Below are 19414 nucleotides of genomic sequence, written 5' to 3'. Positions count from 1 at the left end.
TTGATCAGTAACTCCTTGTTCCCGTTAATATTCATTATTTTGATCAATAAGCTCGTGTTCCCGTTAATATTCCAAATTCGTTTCCGATAATATTCAAAAAAATTATCAGTAACTTAATGTTCCTATTAATATTCAATATTTTGTCAATAACTCCGTGTTCCCGTCAACATTTATTATTTTGATTAGTAACTTTGTGTTCCCGTTAATATTCAAAATTTGTTCATGTTAATTTTTAAAATTTGGATAGTAAGTTAATGTTTTCGATAATATTCAAAATTTTGATCATTAACTTTGTGCTTCCGTTAATATTTAATATTTTAATCAATAACTCCGTGCTCCCGTTAATATTCAATATTTTGATCAGTAACTCCGTGTTCCCACTAATATTCAATATTTTGATCAATAAACTTCATTTCCCATTAATATTCAATATTTTGACCAGTAACTTCATGTTCCCCTTAATATTTAATATTTTGATCAGTAACTTCGTGTTCTCGTTGATATTCAATATTTTGTTCAGTAACTTCATGTTCCCATTAAAATTCAATATTTTGATCAATAACTTCAAGTTCCCATTAATATTCATTATTTTGATCACTAACTTCGTGTTTCTGTTAATGTTTCAAATTTGTTCCTGTTAATATTCAATAGTTTGATTAATAACGCCATGTTTCCGTTATTATTCAATATTTTTAGCAGTAAATCCATGTTCCCGTTAATATTATATACTTTGCTCTGTAATTTAATACTCACGTTAATATTCAATATTTTGATTACTAACTTCATGTTCTCGTTAATATTCAATATTTTGATTAATAACTTCATGTTCCTGTTAATATTCAATATAGTTTGATCAATAACTTTGTTTTCCCGTTAATATTCAATAGTTTGATCAATAACTTCGTGTTCTCGTTAATATTCAATATTTTAATCAGTAACTTTATGCTCTCGTTAACATGCCATTTTTTATCAGTAACTTCATGTTTCCGTTAATATTCAATACATTTAATATTTTGATGAGTAATTTAATATTATCTTTAATATTCAATATTTTGATTAGTAACTTCATGTACCCATTAATATTAAAAAACATTCTATTAATATTCAATATTTTGATTAATAACTACATGTTCCCGTTAATATTCAATTTTTTTATCAGTAACTTCATGTTTCTATTAATATTCAATATTTTGATGATATTTTTGAAACAAAAATAAATTAATTTTAACATTGTGTAAAAATATTTGATGATAATTAAATTTTTTTATAATAACAAAAATCTTAAATTGAAAAAATATAATGAAGAAATATTCTATCAAATTATATAATACAATTAATAATAAATATTTAATATAATTGATTAAACTCAATTTACAAATCAAATATATTATTCCATATATAAAATATTTGAATCAATAGTTAATTATTCCTATATATAAATATTTTTGTTTTGGAATTATTTATAAAACTATTTAGGCTTAATTGCAACTTTAATCCTCCTATTATTTTGATCCCTCTATTTTAAAAATCACTATTTTAGTCCCTTTTTTAAGTTTTCTGTGCAATTTTCGTCCCTCTATTTTGTTTTTTTCTGCAAAATTAGTCCCTATTCCTGTCTCTTTTTTATTAGAAAACTCAAAAAGGGGACCAAAATCGTGGTTTTAAAAATGGGGGGACTAAAATCGAGAAAAAGACAAAATAGGGGGACCAAAGTTGCAATTAAGCCAACTATTTAAATTAATTGTAAACTTATTCTCGTTATTACATTTAATTAAATGTGTTAATATCAGTACCATATGTGCGTACCATATAATTACCCGTGTGTATCCGTAATATATTATTTTGTATTTGGATAGAATTGACCCATTAAAGTTTTAATGGTAATATTTCAATTATATTATATTATATATAGATAAATATATATATTGATTATTGATGAACTTGTTCAATTAAATTTTAAATTTTATAAATGACAAACAAATTGTATGATTAATAAAAAATATCATACAATTTTGATATTATTTATTCATATATTACTTATGTTTCATTCTATTACTACTTATTCATACATTACTTATGTTTCATCCTATTACTATTTATTCATACAATACTTATGTTTCATTCGATTACTTATGCTTATTAACACCCGTAGTTATTTTTAAATATGTTTTTTAAAAAAAGTCAATAGATCTAATATATTTATTTTATTTAATAATCTCTAAAAAATTTCATTTATATATATATATATATATATATATATAACTTTCATATTTTATATTTTAAATAATTTAGTAGTATTAGTAAGAAATCTTATTAAAGTGAAAATAGAAAATAGTAGTTAGTTTTTCTATACAGAGAATGACGATGGCACATGTTGTATTTTAAATATTTTGAAAATATACTTTATTTTTATAATAATATCTATGAATTTTTTATCAAAAAACTCCATACAATATATAAAAGCAATGATATGCCTAAAACATTTTATTAAAATATGTATCTAATAATATTTATCCTTTTGTTAAATGAGAGGTTAAAAATCTTCTAACCATATAAAATTTGGTTTCAAAATTATGTTGATAAATTCATTATTTTGGAAAGTTTCTATTAAATAATTTTGAAGGAAATCAAGTGAGATAAATTATATTTATTAATTTTTAATGATAATATGATTCACTCAATTTTTGGTGATACAACATCAATATAATTGGAGTACTAAATATATTTGTAACGTATTTATTTTATACCAATTAAGATATTGGTAAGTAATTGATATGATTTTAATGTATGGGTCGTTAAAAAGGCTTTTATATCTTACAAAGTTAGATAATTTTAGGTAAATCATACAAAAGTACAATATTTACTCAAAATTATATTATTTTTAGGTAAATCATACAATATTGTAAAAACAATATAATTTTGTAAGATATAAAAGTACAATATTTTCTCAAATCTAATAATTTAAATATACATATGGTAAGTACTAAAAGAATAAGAAATCAAAAGTTGCAATCACATGTATTAAATTATAAATTAAAAGTTGCAATCAATCGATCAATGATTGCTAAAGATAATTATGATATTTAACTTTTTTATAAGTAAATGATTTATGTCTTTTCATTCTAAACTCTTTATTTACCTAAAAAAATATACTGTTTTTTTCTTTATTCTTTGATTCTATTTTCTTATACATTTCAAAATTATGTATATGTTTTGAATTTGTAATATTTTCTTATATTCTATATTTATTTATTTTTGTTCGACCTTAGAATAAATAAATATCAATAATATTTTATAAAACTAACTTTATAAATTATATATATATATATATATATATATATATATATATTGATAAATTTAATTTTTTTTAATTTGACCTAACTAAAATATTCTTTAGTTATATGAATTAATATACAATATTATGTTATTTATATATTATAATATCTATAATTTTTATAGCTACTAAGATTTAATATAAATATCACTCAAAGATAAAATCAATTAATCAATGAAATTTATTTATTAAAATTTGTAATAATATACCAATTATTTCCATATCAAGAAAATAGGTGTGCTGTTTCATTATTTCAACAAACCATTCTTTAAAATTACGTTCAAATCGACCATAATGCTTGGATTATTATGGATAAGAAGTTAAAAATTGTAATCAAAATGATTATGATATTTAATTTTTTTATAGGTAAATAATTTATGTCTTTTCATTTCAAAACTCTTTATTTACCTAAACAAATATAATGTTTTTTTTCTTTATTCTTTGATTCTATTTTCTTATAAATTTCAAAATTATGTATACATTTTTAATTTGTAATATTTTATCTTTATTTTTTGTTTTGTTCGACCTTAAAATAAATAAATATCAATAATATTTTATAAAACTAACTTTGTATATATTGATAACCTTAATTTCTTAATTTGACCTAACTAAAATATTCTTAAGTTCTATGAATTAATATAAAATATTATCTTATTTACATATTATAATATCTACAATTTCTATAATTACTAAGATTTAATATAAATATCACTCAAACATAAAATCAATCAATTAAGATTTATTTATTAATATTTGCACTTAAAATATAAAAAATTAAAGTTCATTCTATGAATTAATATAAAATATCATGTTATTTACATAGTATAATATAACTTGCGCAAGCATAACCCAGTAATTTCAAGCAGGTTCTCCATTGTATATTGACACCAGCCAAGACGATGTTTTCTACTGTTGCACCAGAAAAAAATCCAAAACACATATTAAGACAATATTTAAATTGTTACTAAAAAAATAGAAAATAGGGATGGGAAACAACCCATGTAAAAAACGAACCATATACTATGGAGTGACGCCAATTGGTACTTCTGAATGATACATTACAAATTCAACCTGCAAATAACATGAAACGCCAATTAGTACTTCAGAATGATACACTACAAATTCAACCTGCAAATAACATGAAAGATATTTTCTATCAAAAAAAGAAAGAAAAAAATGTTAAATTCCGGTTTGTCCATGAATAGTCGTGGGAATTGCTGTAATTGCAAAAATAGTATAAACCAAATTTTTCCACATGAATAGTCGTGGGAATGGCTGTAATTGCAAAAATAGTATAAACCAAAATTTTCCACATGAATAGTCGTGGGAATGGCTGTAATTGCAAAAATAGTATAAACCAAAATTTTCCACGATTAGGTTTGATGAACATGATAGATACTGTGAAAGTATGATGGTTATATATAGTAATGATAAAAGTGTTTTGGAACGTGGAAGGTGGAGGGTTTGGAAGGCAGAAGGGACTTGGAACGCAGAAACATTATATGAGGTCATTAGTGTTGTAAGTAGTTGTGAATGTGAATGGCCAGAGAAAGTAAATAATTTGTAACTGCGAGATCATGAGAGGTTGGAGGTTTAAAGTTCAATCCTACAATGGGAAAGGAATGATGTGGAATTTTGTGAGAAGAGAGGCTGATGTGGCATAGCTAAGAGATGAGGAAATGGTAGACTTTTCTTATATGATAGATTCATTTGTGTAATACAAAGATATTCAATACCTTCAATATAATTCATGTGAATTATCTATGACGAAATTATTTGGCAAGACATAAAGAGAACACTCAAAAAAAATATAAAGGATTAAAGTTCATTTGAATCTCGACTGTATCAAAATATGAGATTACTTTCGTGTGCCTCTAAGATGGACTAACAAATGTCATCCATACACTATACTTGTAAAAAGAAAAGAATAGTATAACTAAAATTTATATGAGACAGCTAAGCACTATTATAACAGCTTTAAAATATGTAGCAACTTTAGACTATTGATATATTCGTTAATAGATTACAATGTTTTAATTCTCTTGTTAAAATATCAATATTTAGAAATAATGTGAATAAAGAAATTGTATCCGCAAACATTGATCATCCTAATAATATCTCATGATTTAACACTTTAATCATACACATGCATATGAACATATTATCATATAATTATCAAAATCATACAAAATCATATCACTAAAATTATATCATCATATATATAGATGAAATATATAGATTTATAATTCTAATTATGAAATAATTTATACTCTAACAAATTTAATAAGTTTTTAACATAGCCAAATGCTAGAAAATTACAATAATCCAAAAATATAGTTATCCTTCTGGGATGTGTTAGAGTCACTCATGTCATTTTTCTGGAATGACAAACTGATCGGAAAATAGCAAGTGTACTACTTTTGTTACCGATGTAGTTATTAAAATGGAGTTGAATCCAAGTATCGATCACAAGGACTGCGAATAAAGTATAAGCCAGTACTGAATTTCAATTGAACAAAAAGCTATTGTTGGGTTTTTGATTTGCTTGATGAAACTACTAACTGTTTATAATTAAAAACGATAAGTAAATGATTATTTGGTTCACAAATGAGAAAGCATGCTAAGGTTGATGTATAAATCTTATGTAACCCCTTGAAAACACCGTTGTTCATGAAAAGATGTGACCACAATTGAGTATCAATTCTATAAAATAGTTTTCCCTAATTCCTTAGTGGAGAACTTCTTAATACTTAAAAGTCAATTTCAATTCCTCAATAATTGATTTTAGTATTAAGGCATTATGCATCGTGTTCTAGAATGGATGATCACTATGGTGAAATCCTTATTCCTAAGCGATTTACCGGTAATGTTTTGATTCAAAACGCATTAGAGTGGTGTGTCAAGCCTAACCCTAATCATAGATCAACAAAATATTTTCCAATACAATGAAGCATGAAAATCTTTGAATCATAAACTCAAATTATAAAAACATCAAATTCATCACAACGGTTTTAACAAGTCATTACATGAAAAGATTTAGGGACATCACCCTAGCATAAAATAGTTTAGCTACTCATAATGTTTAAGAAAATAACGAGAGTAATTGAAGTCATTACAAGAAATTATCGGTTGATATGATCTCCAATCGCGAGTGCTCTTGAAGATCTCTTCCAAAACCCTTAACTCTTCTTTCTCTGTAATTCTCTATGCTCAATGATCCAAGATGCCTTCACACCTCTTCCCGTTAGGTTTTAGTAGTGTTGGCTCCCTTCCTCAGCATCCGAAAGGTCCGAAATACCCTTAATGAGATCCATTCTTTCAAAATTACAAAACTTGAACATCTGCCCGCGCCTAACAACACGGACCGTGTGCAGGAACACGGGTGCCCGTGTGAAACCTCTGTTTTTCTATCCAAAAACCAACTTTCCAGCTATCTTTTGACACGGCCCGTGTGCACCCACACGGGTGCCCGTGTTGACCTCAGTTTTGGCTCTTTTGGCTTCTTTTTCTCGCTCGTGCGCGCCATAAACTTCGACCTCTCCCGTGCATTAACCTGGCCACACACAAACTAACAACCAACGCGTAAAACGGCACTTGAATAATACTCAGAACACACTAATCATGCAACAACATCACACAATCGACAAACAAGAAACTTACTAACAAAACCTATAACAATGCCACATAGTATTACCAAGATTATGACTTTTAGTCGGAAAAAGGTGCGGAATCTTACTAGAAATGGTGACCGATCACAACCCCACACTTATCTCATTGCTTGTCCTCAAGTGATGTATCGAGTCAAAACAAAGGTCACCGACGAGACTCTTTTCTCCAAAACACAACCAGGTTTTTCGCAAAATTCCTACACTTAGCAATCGAGTGTAAAGTTTCCTTCTTCAGACTATCAATGGCATTCCCACTTTCGAACACGCTTTTCACCTGCAAGCTTTTCACATTCTCACAACATCTCTCCGGGTTAAAGTGTCTACACTCATAGAATCAAGGCATGCATATTACTTTCAACTTTGAATAAATCCTCAAATCACTACACACAGAGATTACACACACTTTATGAGGTCTTAGGGATGTAACGTGGCTTTGGTTTGGTGGGTAAACAAGGAACGAGGTAACAAATGGTTTAGGTGCTCGGCATTACATAGGATTCACTTCTCTACTTATTTTGATCTGAATCATAAGAATGGGGTTTGAACCTTTTTCAGATTAAAAGTGGACCGGGGCAAATATCTTATTCTGCTTTGAAATTTAAACCTCTTTTTGTTGGTTTTCACAAGATCATATTCATCTTTTCTCTCTCTCTTTTTTTTTTTAAGATATTCTTTTTTTTTTCTTTTTCTTGCCCCCCTTTTCAATGGTCCACAACCCCACACTTAGATCCTTTTAGTGTCTTACAAGTGATTAATCATGAATGCCGAGCGATGACATGAACAATGAGATAACGGGTGACAAAAAGACTAACACAATGAACAAAACAACTATTATGGCTCAAAGGGGGTTAACGATGGATAACATGCATACGGGATGGTTAGAAAGGCTCGGGGTTACGGAGAAAAAACTTGCCTCAGTGTGTGCTTTCATAGTGTGCTTGTGTTATGAGAAAATACGCAAAATCAAAGTGAATAGTGTCATACCTTACTGAGCTCTCATATGGATGTTATAAATTTGGCTCTGACATCTCACCGGGTAGGTTAAGCTTGCATGCTTCAAAGTGCTCTAGGTGTTCTGCCATTTCCTTTCCTCCAAAGTTCACCATACTCTCTCTTGGTTCAGTGTTTTCCTCATTGCGTCCAACCTTCTTTTCTTTGATTGTGTCAACTTCCGTGGTGCCTGTAGAGATCAAGTGTGAGATGTGTTGTTCAACCACTATCTAGTCATTCGCCACCCTCCGACTTGTATCCAACCTGGTAACACAATGGCAGCACTGCAAACTCGAAATAAACATAAAAAACAGGAAGACAAAAGAAAAGAAAAAAAATCAAATTAAACAAACTAAACTATGAATTAAAAAAAACAGAAAGCAAAGCAAAATAGATCTTCCCCCACACTTGAACTAAACATTGTCTCAATGTTTTAATTCCAGTGTGACGGAGATTACCAATCTCACTGATAAGGCGGTGGAGGAGGAGGATCCTGAGGAAATTGCAACATGAGGCGTCGCATCATCTCCTGGACATCATCCATCACAGCTCCTTGCCTGAACAACTCAACACCCTGTCGTGTTTGCTCGGTGCGGAGAGCGCCAATCTCTGTTTGCACCCACCCCCATTGATCCTGAGTCATGGAAGATGATCCAACAGTGTGCTGGAAAAACTGTCTAGGGGGCGGGACAGGGTGATCCTGGGCGGGGATGTCATCTTCCATGTCATCACCTGTAAAATTATGGTCATGTGGAGGGCTTTCACCCATAAACTCACCTGTAGCTACATATAGCCAGTTAGCACGATTTGCAATAGAAACAGAATCAGGTGCAGGCAATGCCAAAACATGCTGTCCATGGACAGTTAGTGAGAAATACCCAGGCTTCACTATAATCATCCTCTGATTTACAAGAGTTTGCAAATCAATTTTCTTACCCGGTAAAGAAGGCTCATCATTCAACAAGTGGCCATAATCCAGGTGCTCAGCCAATTGAGAGATCATTCCCCCAACTGAAATCTCTCCACAAGAAGCATTACCAACTTGCTTCAGGTGGTTAGCAGCAAAAGCAGCGACATTCACCCGGCTTACCTCAAGCATGTTATGCAACAAAAATAGCTCTCTTTTCGCACAGACCCCTGTACTATCCCCCCTCCCAAACAAGGTGAAAGCCAAACCTTTCTGAGCATAACGGAAACAAGGGTTATGAATCCCCGAGGCCTTAGCCTTGCTTGGATTGTACCCAGCTGCACCTGTAATGGCTTCCCAGAATTCACAAGCAGGAAAAGTTTCAGGGGGAGCGCCTGGTCCAGAGGACGGTAATTTCAGTGCCTCCCCTACCTCTTCCACAGACAACACATGCTTATGCCCAAACATATAAAACTCTAAATCACCAAAGTACTCCATTTCGGAGCCATTCCATTTGTGTCTCAATTTGAAATCTACAGTGCTCAGGAATTCCAAAGTTAGGCCCTCATAAGTCGGTGCCTCAAACAGCATAAAAGGCAACATACCGATGTTGTGAAACATCCGGTAGACTTCATCTTTGAGGCCTAGCTTGGTAAGAGTATCATCACAAATATATCTAGTCGGTAGCAATTTACGTTGCACTAAAATATCATACCTAGCTTTGTGTTCAGGAAGTGCAAACGTAATGCCATGGGCATTCTCTTCTTGGTCCCCTCTACGAACGGTTGCCCGAGTTGGAGCGCGACGGACCCGCTGCCTCGGTTGGGAGGGTTCGGCAAAATCATCCCGAACATTACGGCGTGTGGTTGTCTTTCGGGGAGGCATTGTAATAGCTCTGCAAGAAAAAGTTAACAAAAACACACAAATAACACAAGGAAAAATTCGGAAAAATAAAATTGCACGAAATAAAAAATCTGAACCGATAGAAGTGAAGAGGATGGAGAGTAGAACAGCTTTTGTGAAAGCACTATGGTGTTTTGATGGGTGGTTGATGGTGGTATGATGAGTTTAGTGAAGGTGGAGGCTAGGGTTTAATGGAGGATGAGAAAGAAAAGTGGGAGAATGAATGGAAAGAAGAAGAAGATTGGTTATAATGGAGATGGGCCCCACATGGGGTTTTAAAAAAATTTGAAAAATTCTGCCCCGCACTGTTCACACGGTCCGTGTCCCTGCACACGGGCGGCCGTGTGAAAAAGCTGGATTGAAATTTTGGGGCGTGCTGAGGGCAACACGGGCCGTGTTGCTGCACACGGGCGCCCGTGTTGCAAGTGCTGAAGCCACTTTTTTAAAATTTGTTATTTCTTCTTTTCAGGCAGTTTTCAACACGGGCCGTGTTACTGCACACGGGTGCCCGTGTTGATGGCTTTCAATGCACCAAAAATGGACACTCTCCGTGCCTTTTTACTCGAGTTGCGTCTACCGGTCCAAACTCTACCACCTACAAAAGAAACGAAATAAAACAAAGAAAATGAAAGTTAACGAAAACAAACGTGGGTTGCCTCCCACGGAGCGCTTCGTTTAACGTCGCATGGCTCGACGGTCCATCGTCCTACTAAGCAAGACGAATGACATCAACCTGTCCAACTGGTTGACCTTGGAAATATGGCTTTAATCTCTGCCCATTAACTTTAAAGATGTCTCCATTAGCTTGATTTTTTATTTCAACTGCACCGTAAGGGAACACCTTATGAACCATAAACGGTCCTGACCATTTGGATCGCAATTTTCCCGGAAAAAGCTTCAAACGGGAATTGTACAGAAGGACCAGCTGTCCTTCCCAAAACTCTTTTTTTTGAATCCTCCTATCGTGCCACTTCTTGGTTTGTTCCTTGTAAACCTTGGCATTTTCGTACGCACGATTCTGGAACTCTTCTAATTCATGCAACTGTAAGATTCTAGAATTTCCTGCTAGAGACAAGTCCATGTTCAAAAATTTAGTTGCCCAAAATGCCTTGTGTTCAAGCTCTAAAGGCAAGTGACATGCTTTTCCATAAACAAGTTGGTATGGTGACATCCCGATGGGTGTTTTGAACGCCGTTCGGTAAGCCCATAACGCATCATCTAGCTTTGTTGCCCAATCCTTTCTCGATGAACTCACTGTCTTCTCGAGAATTTGTTTGAGCTGTCTATTAGACACCTCTACCTGACCACTTGTTTGAGGGTGATAAGGGGTGGCTATCCGATGCTTCACATTGTATTTCTGCAGGAGTTTCTCCATGAGGTGGTTTAGGAAGTGCGTTCCTTCATCACTAATAAGTGCTCTCGGTACTCCAAACCTAGCAAATATGTTCTCCCTCAAGAACTTGACTACCACCTTTGCATCATTAGTTGGTAAAGCTACCGCCTCCACCCATTTTGAGACATAGTCCACTGCAACTAAGATGTAATTCTTCCCGAATGATGGTGGAAACGGACCCATGAAGTCAATTCCCCAAACATCGAATAACTCCACCTCTAACATGAAATTCTGGGGCATTTGATTTCTTTTTGAAATGTTCCCAGTACGCTGACACTTATCACATTCTTTCACCATTTCCTGGGAATCTTTGAACAATGATGGCCAGTACAATCCTGACTGCAAGACTTTGGAGGCAGTACGATCCCCACTAAAATGCCCTCCATATTCCGAGTCATGACATGCTCTCAACACATCCTTTTGCTCCTCCTCAGGCACACATCGTCTTATCAGCCCATCTACTCCTCTCTTGTATAAGTATGGGTCATCCCATAGATAGAACCTGCAATCATGAACAAACTTTTTCTTGCGGTTAGAATCAAAATCGTCAGGTATTATACCGCCAACAAGGTAGTTTGCGTAATCAGCAAACCAAGGCACTCCAATAACAGCTAGGATGTGTTCATCAGCGAACTCATCCTTTATTGGACGCCGCTCTTCTGTCTCCTCAATGGGTGACATTCGCGAAAGGTGATCTGCAACAGTGTTTTCACACCCTTTCTTGTCGCGAATCTCTACATCGAACTCTTGGAGAAGTAAAATCCACCTCAGAAGTCTGGGTTTCGAATCCTGCTTGGCAAACAGATATTTTAAAGCAGCATGGTCAGTGTAAACAATCACTTTTGAACCCAACAGATATTGCCTGAATTTATCAAAGGCATACACAACAGCTAGCAACTCCTTCTCGGTTGTTGCATAATTGATCTGTGCAGGGTTCAAAACGTGACTGGCATAATAAATAACATGAAGCAATTTTTCTCTCCGCTGTCCAAGTACAGCCCCCACTGCAATGTCGCTAGCATCGCACATGATCTCAAAGGGTAGAGACCAATCAGGGGCAATCACAATGGGTGCCGACACTAGTTTATTTTTCAGTGTCTCAAATGCATCGGCACACTCTTTATCGAATACAAAAGTCCTGTCTTTAACCAACAAAGTGGTCAGCGGTTTGGCTATCTTTGAAAAATCCCTTATGAACCTGCGGTAGAATCCCGCATGGCCAAGGAAACTTCGAATACCTTTCTCATTCACAGGTGGTGGTAATTTTGAGATAACCTCCACCTTAGCTTGATCAACTTCGATTCCCCTGTGGGAGATCTTGTGACCAAGAACAATGCCTTCTCGCACCATGAAATGGCACTTCTCCCAGTTTAGGATCAGATTACTTTCTTGACATCGCTGCAAAACAAGTGAAAGGTTAGCCAAACAATTATCAAAGGAGGAACCAAAAACCGAGAAGTCATCCATGAAGACTTCCATATGCTTTTCAAGCATATCAGCAAAAATAGATGTCATGCATCGTTGGAAAGTCGCTGGGGCATTACACAACCCGAACGGCATCCTTCTATAAGCGAAGATACCGTATGGGCAAGTAAAGGCTGTCTTCTCTTGATCCTCCGGTGCAACCGCAATTTGGTTGTATCCAGAGTACCCATCCAGAAAACAATAATAGTCATGCCCAGCCAATCTTTCTAACATTTGGTCAATGAATGGCAATGGAAAGTGATCTTTTCTTGTGGCCAGATTTAGTCTTCTGTAGTCTATGCACACTCGCCACCCAGTGACCGTTCTGGTAGGAATCAACTCATTCTTTTCATTAGCTATCACCGTTGTACCTCCTTTTTTAGGTACCACATGAACAGGGCTCACCCATGAACTGTCTGATATCGGGTAAATAAGACCTGCATCTAACAGCTTCACAACTTCCTTTCTCACTACCTCCTTCATAACTGGGTTCAATCTCCTTTGAGGCTGCACCACCGGTTTGTGATCTTCTTCCATGAGAATTTTGTGCATGCACATCGTAGGACTTATTCCCTTGAGGTCTTCAATCTTCCAACCCATAGCCCCCTTGAACTTTTTCAGAACTTCAATTAACTTGTCTTCTTGTATATTTTTCAAGCTCGAGCTAATGATGGCGGGACATTTTTCTTCAGAATCGAGGAAAACATATTTAAGATTCTCCGGAAGCTGTTTCAATTCTGAACTTTTTGGCTTTTCTTCATTGCAACCCAATGCTATTGGTTGCCTTAGATCTTCCCACCTATGTGTTCGAGAACCTTTAAAGATAGGTTGAGTTTCCAACATTGATACCACCTCCAAGTCATTATCATTGGCTTCTTCATTTTCTCCAAAAATTGACATGCTCAAAACTTTTTCGAGAGGTAATTGCAATACACTCTCCACATGATCACTTTCTACCACTTGTTGGAGCACTTGTATATTGCTACTAGTGCCAATATCCTCTTTATGCTTCATGGTATTATGAACATTGATTTTTAACTCTTCATCATAAACCTTCAAAGTCAGAGTGCCCCCATCCATATTTATCATGACTCTCCCCGTTTCCAAGAATGGTCGTCCCAAAATTATCGGCATCTCTTCGTCTTCTGGCATTTCAAGAATTACAAAATCTACCGGAAACACAAACTTATCCACTTTCACAAGGACGTCTTGGACTACTCCGTAAGGTCGCTTGACCGAATGATCTGCAAATTGGAGAGTCATCCGAGTGTCTTGGATTGCACCAATTCCCAACTTTTTGTAGATGGACAGAGGCATGAGACTGATACTTGCCCCCAGATCAATTAGAGCTCTCTTGAAAGATCTATCTCCAATAGTGCAAGGGATAGTAACGGCTCCTCTATCCTTCTTTTTCACTGGTATCTTCATCCCCTGCAAAATAGCACTACAAGTTTCTGTTAGAATAATGGGGTGGTCTGCAATAGTTCGCTTTTTAGCGATGATGTCCTTCATGAATTTGGCATAGGTGGGCATTTGCTCAAGTGCTTCCAACAACGGAATGTTCAGCTCTAGCTTTTTGAATAATTCCAGGAACTTCTCAAAATTCTTTTCTTGCTGCCCCTTTTTCTTGTTTCTTTGAGGGTAAGGCAGCTTGACTTCTGGTGTTGGTGTTAATACTTTTTCTTTCGTAACTGGTGCTGGTGTTACCACTTCTTCTTCCACTTGCTCATTCTCTCTTATGTCCAGCTCCACCTCAAGCAATTGATCCTCACTCTCCGAATCCTTTTCCTCCACTTCACGTGGTTTCCCTCTCCGTGTAGTGACGGCATTGATTTTTTGATTGTCTTTAGGATTAGTAACAGTTGCGCTTGGGAGGGCTCCTGGTGCTTGCGGAATTGCAAGGTGTTGAGCAATTTGACTCATTTGTACTTCAAGGTTCTTAATTGAGGCTCCGGTGTTCCTTAAATTGCTACGTGTCTCTTCTTGGAATTGGGAGCTTTGAGCGGCCATCTTTTCAATGGCAATTTCCCAATCCGCCTTTCTTGGACCCTGTGGTTGGTATTGTTGTTGAGGTTGCTGGTATGGTTGTTGTTGCGGACGATATTGTTGTCCCTGTGGTTGGTATTGTTGAGTCTGAGGCTGATATGGTTGTTGTCCTTGAACCGGCTTCTGGACGTTTCCTTGCTGGTCTTTCCATGAGAAATTCGGATGATTTTTCCACCCCGGATTATATGTGTTGGCATAAGGATTGTTTTGCCTCAACATATGAATCTACTCAACCTGTTCTTGAGTTGCTACACAATGCATAGCAAAGTGCGGTCCACCACATATTTCACAAAGAACCGCTTTAACTGGTTCCACCTGTGCTACTGTCTGAGTTCCAATATTCATCTTTTTTAACCTTCTCTCTACCTCTGCAGCAATCTGATCCTCCATCTTTACAACCTGTTCTGGCAACTTCAAATCAATTTTGCCCTCCGGTTGGCTCATGGTACGATCATACAACTCAAGATGCTCATTAGCAGCTATTGCCTCTATGATCCTTTTCATAACTGTGGCTGTAGCAAAATTTGTTGAACCACCAGCAGCGGTATCAATAAGCTGCTTTGTCTTAAGTCGCAACCCATTCACAAAATTCTGCATTTGCTCGGTAGCGTCCATGTTATGAGTAGGACATGCAGTCAAACACCTTTTGAACCTCTTGTATGCATCCCCCAATGATTCCCCCTCTTTTTGTTTGAAATTGACAATATCGTATCTTTTTCGGATAAACACCGACGCAGGAAAATATTCATTGAGGAATGTCGTTTCCATCTCTTGCCATGTCGTGATACTTGCAGCCGGAAGTGAGTAAAACCACTCCTCTGCGTCATCAGTAAGTGTAAACGGGAACATAACAAGTCTCTTAGCCTCCTCTGAATGACCTTCGATCTTCAACGAAGTTGTCGTAGTGAGAAATCTCTGAAGATGCTTATTTGCATCCTCGTTAATTCTTCCGGAGAACGGCTTGCTCTCTAACTGGCGAATGGTGGATGGATGCAATTGAAAATGTGCCACATTCACAGGTTGATTAACAATAGTCATCCGGTTGGGATGAGCATTTGCCCCTCCATAGTCCCCTAACAATCTTTCTGCAGGAGGTTGATTTCCAGCCATGTTAACTGGTTCCTGAACTACCTCCCTGTCAAAGTCAGAGTCGCTGTGCTCCGAATGCACAGACACTTCGTCGTCGTTTTCCTGATGTGGAACACTAAGACTTGCACTTGGTGCTGCCAGTCTTTCAAGTCTTGCCTTGCGGCGTCTCTCGTGCAGAGCTCTTTCTGGTTCTGTGTCAAAGGAAAATTTAGCTGAGGTCTGACCTCGCATAAACAGTTAGACAACAGTTAGAACAGATACAAGACTGCAACGAAATTAAAATTAACAGATAAAAATAAAATTTTGGTCGCAGAGCAACAAAATTTCAATTGACTTAAAGTTCGGCTTATAGTTTGGCAGTCCCCGGCAACGGCGCCAAAAACTTGATCGGAAAATAGCAAGTGTACTACTTTTGTTACCGATGTAGTTATTAAAATGGAGTTGAATCCAAGTATCGATCACAAGGACTGCGAATAAAGTATAAGCCAGTACTGAATTTCAATTGAACAAAAAGCTATTGTTGGGTTTTTGATTTGCTTGATGAAACTACTAACTGTTTATAATTAAAAACGATAAGTAAATGATTATTTGGTTCACAAATGAGAAAGCATGCTAAGGTTGATGTATAAATCTTATGTAACCCCTTGAAAACACCGTTGTTCATGAAAAGATGTGACCACAATTGAGTATCAATTCTATAAAATAGTTTTCCCTAATTCCTTAGTGGAGAACTTCTTAATACTTAAAAGTCAATTTCAATTCCTCAATAATTGATTTTAGTATTAAGGCATTATGCATCGTGTTCTAGAATGGATGATCACTATGGTGAAATCCTTATTCCTAAGCGATTTACCGGTAATGTTTTGATTCAAAACGCATTAGAGTGGTGTGTCAAGCCTAACCCTAATCATAGATCAACAAAATATTTTCCAATACAATGAAGCATGAAAATCTTTGAATCATAAACTCAAATTATAAAAATATCAAATTCATCACAACGGTTTTAACAAGTCATTACATGAAAAGATTTAGGGACATCACCCTAGCATAAAATAGTTTAGCTACTCATAATGTTTAAGAAAATAACGAGAGTAATTGAAGTCATTACAAGAAATTATCGGTTGATATGATCTCCAATCGCGAGTGCTCTTGAAGATCTCTTCCAAAACCCTTAACTCTTCTTTCTCTGTAATTCTCTATGCTCAATGATCCAAGATGCCTTCACACCTCTTCCCGTTAGGTTTTAGTAGTGTTGGCTCCCTTCCTCAGCATCCGAAAGGTCCGAAATACCCTTAATGAGATCCATTCTTTCAAAATTACAAAACTTGAACATCTGCCCGCGCCTAACAACACGGACCGTGTGCAGGAACACGGGTGCCCGTGTGAAACCTCTGTTTTTCTATCCAAAAACCAACTTTCCAGCTATCTTTTGACACGGCCCGTGTGCACCCACACGGGTGCCCGTGTTGACCTCAGTTTTGGCTCTTTTGGCTTCTTTTTCTCGCTCGTGCGCGCCATAAACTTCGACCTCTCCCGTGCATTAACCTGGCCACACACAAACTAACAACCAACGCGTAAAACGGCACTTGAATAATACTCAGAACACACTAATCATGCAACAACATCACACAATCGACAAACAAGAAACTTACTAACAAAACCTATAACAATGCCACATAGTATTACCAAGATTATGACTTTTAGTCGGAAAAAGGTGCGGAATCTTACTAGAAATGGTGACCGATCACAAACATTTTATGAGTATATTACAATTTTTTTACATCGAAACACACAAATTTCTTTGTGAAATCCTTCTGAAATACTTCACTATTATTGATCCAATCCATATATATTCACATCGATTAAGAAAAATAATTCTTTAAGCAATCCTCCTGAGATATCTTAACATTAGTTTAAGAGAGGCTTTTTTTGTGTAGTTCTTCAGCAACTCAAACACAATCACAGTTTTTTTTATAGTTCTTCAGGAACTCAATTACATTTTGTAGTTCTTCAGAAACTCAATCACAAATATTTTACTAATAAAAATAATAATATTTATAATCCTTCAGGGATGCTTGATAAGTTCTTCAAGAACTATATAACAAACTTAATACTATCTTTAATGGATATTTGCAAGTTCTTCAGGAACTATATAACAAACACGTTGTTTTGTAATCCTTTAGAGATTATTGACAATCTAATAAGATATAATATCAAAATTCAACACGGATAATGAGAAAGAAAAATAATAAAATAATTAACTAATATTACCTCTAATAGTTAGGGCTTCAAAATTTTTTTTTTCAAGTTTGGTAGAGCTTCGTGCTGATAACTTGTTATGAACTAAATAAAACTATATAGAGATAAAGGAGAGATGAATGAGAGAAAAAAAAAGAGAAAAATTAATATTGTATTATCATCTTTCAAGTAGATAGCTTTACATTGTAAAGTGGTCTCTATTTATAGGATATTAGGAAGGTGAAAAATCATAACCTTACTATACCACTTAATAAGGAATATGAAGATGAAAGATAAGAATATATATGGACATCCACAATAATATTTTTTCATAACATTATTATTATTTTATTATTATTATTATTATTATATTGGAAAGTTATTAAAAACTTAATTCTTATTAGTTACGTTGACAACTAATAATTAATTAGATTCTCCCAAATTAAAAAATTATTTTTAAAAATATAGATGGATAGTTTCATAATTATTTAAAACTATTTTCCACTATCAATAAATATTTATTAGTAAACTATTTTTGGTTTTCATTTCATAAATAATATACCTTTACTTATATGTAATTTAGAGTTTTATAAGATAGTTTTAATTATTATTTAATCAATAACACTCATATTTAATTTTAGGGATACATTTAAAATATTAATTAATTAATTCAATTATATAAACAGAAATAATAATTTTACAAAATAAATGTATAAATGTTTTTGCAAAATAAACACAATAGTAAAAGTTCACTAAATATTTAGTAATATTTGATTTCGTATATAAATTTATGACGAGCCGACAAAATATTTACTTAAATTGAACAAATATTAGAGATCATATGTTTAATGACTTCTAAATTACTATAGCATTCAATTCATTAATAGAAATTGTAAAATTAAAATTATAAACAATTATGAAAATTATATGCATGCCCGACGGGGCAAACATGTTTTTACACCATATATTTGGTTTAATAGCAATTACCAAATCTATGTATATCTTGACAACTATTACAACTTGATAAATTAAATTAATATTTGTATAGAAATCAAAATTGAATTTTTTTCAATTTATTTTATATTTATATCGACTTTGCTCGACCCGTGCGACGCACGAGCCCTTTAGTAGTTTATATTTAATATCTTCTTAAATAAAGAGTGTAATTTGGGTGGTAAATGTTTTTTCTGCTAACAATTATTTCACAATAATGCAACGAATGGTAAACAATTTTCTACAACATGTTAACTACTTTTGATGAATTATGGCGAAGATTAAATATTTTATACAATATTCACAAATAAGTTTGGCAGGACTGTTTTTTAATATTTTAAAATTTTAATTTAGTGGTAGGTTGGAGTAGATTTTTTTAAAACTGAAAT

Source organism: Vicia villosa, linkage group LG5, assembly GCF_029867415.1.
Source record: "Vicia villosa cultivar HV-30 ecotype Madison, WI linkage group LG5, Vvil1.0, whole genome shotgun sequence".
Classification (NCBI taxonomy): domain Eukaryota; kingdom Viridiplantae; phylum Streptophyta; class Magnoliopsida; order Fabales; family Fabaceae; genus Vicia; species Vicia villosa.
This window is presented reverse-complemented; position numbering follows the sequence as displayed.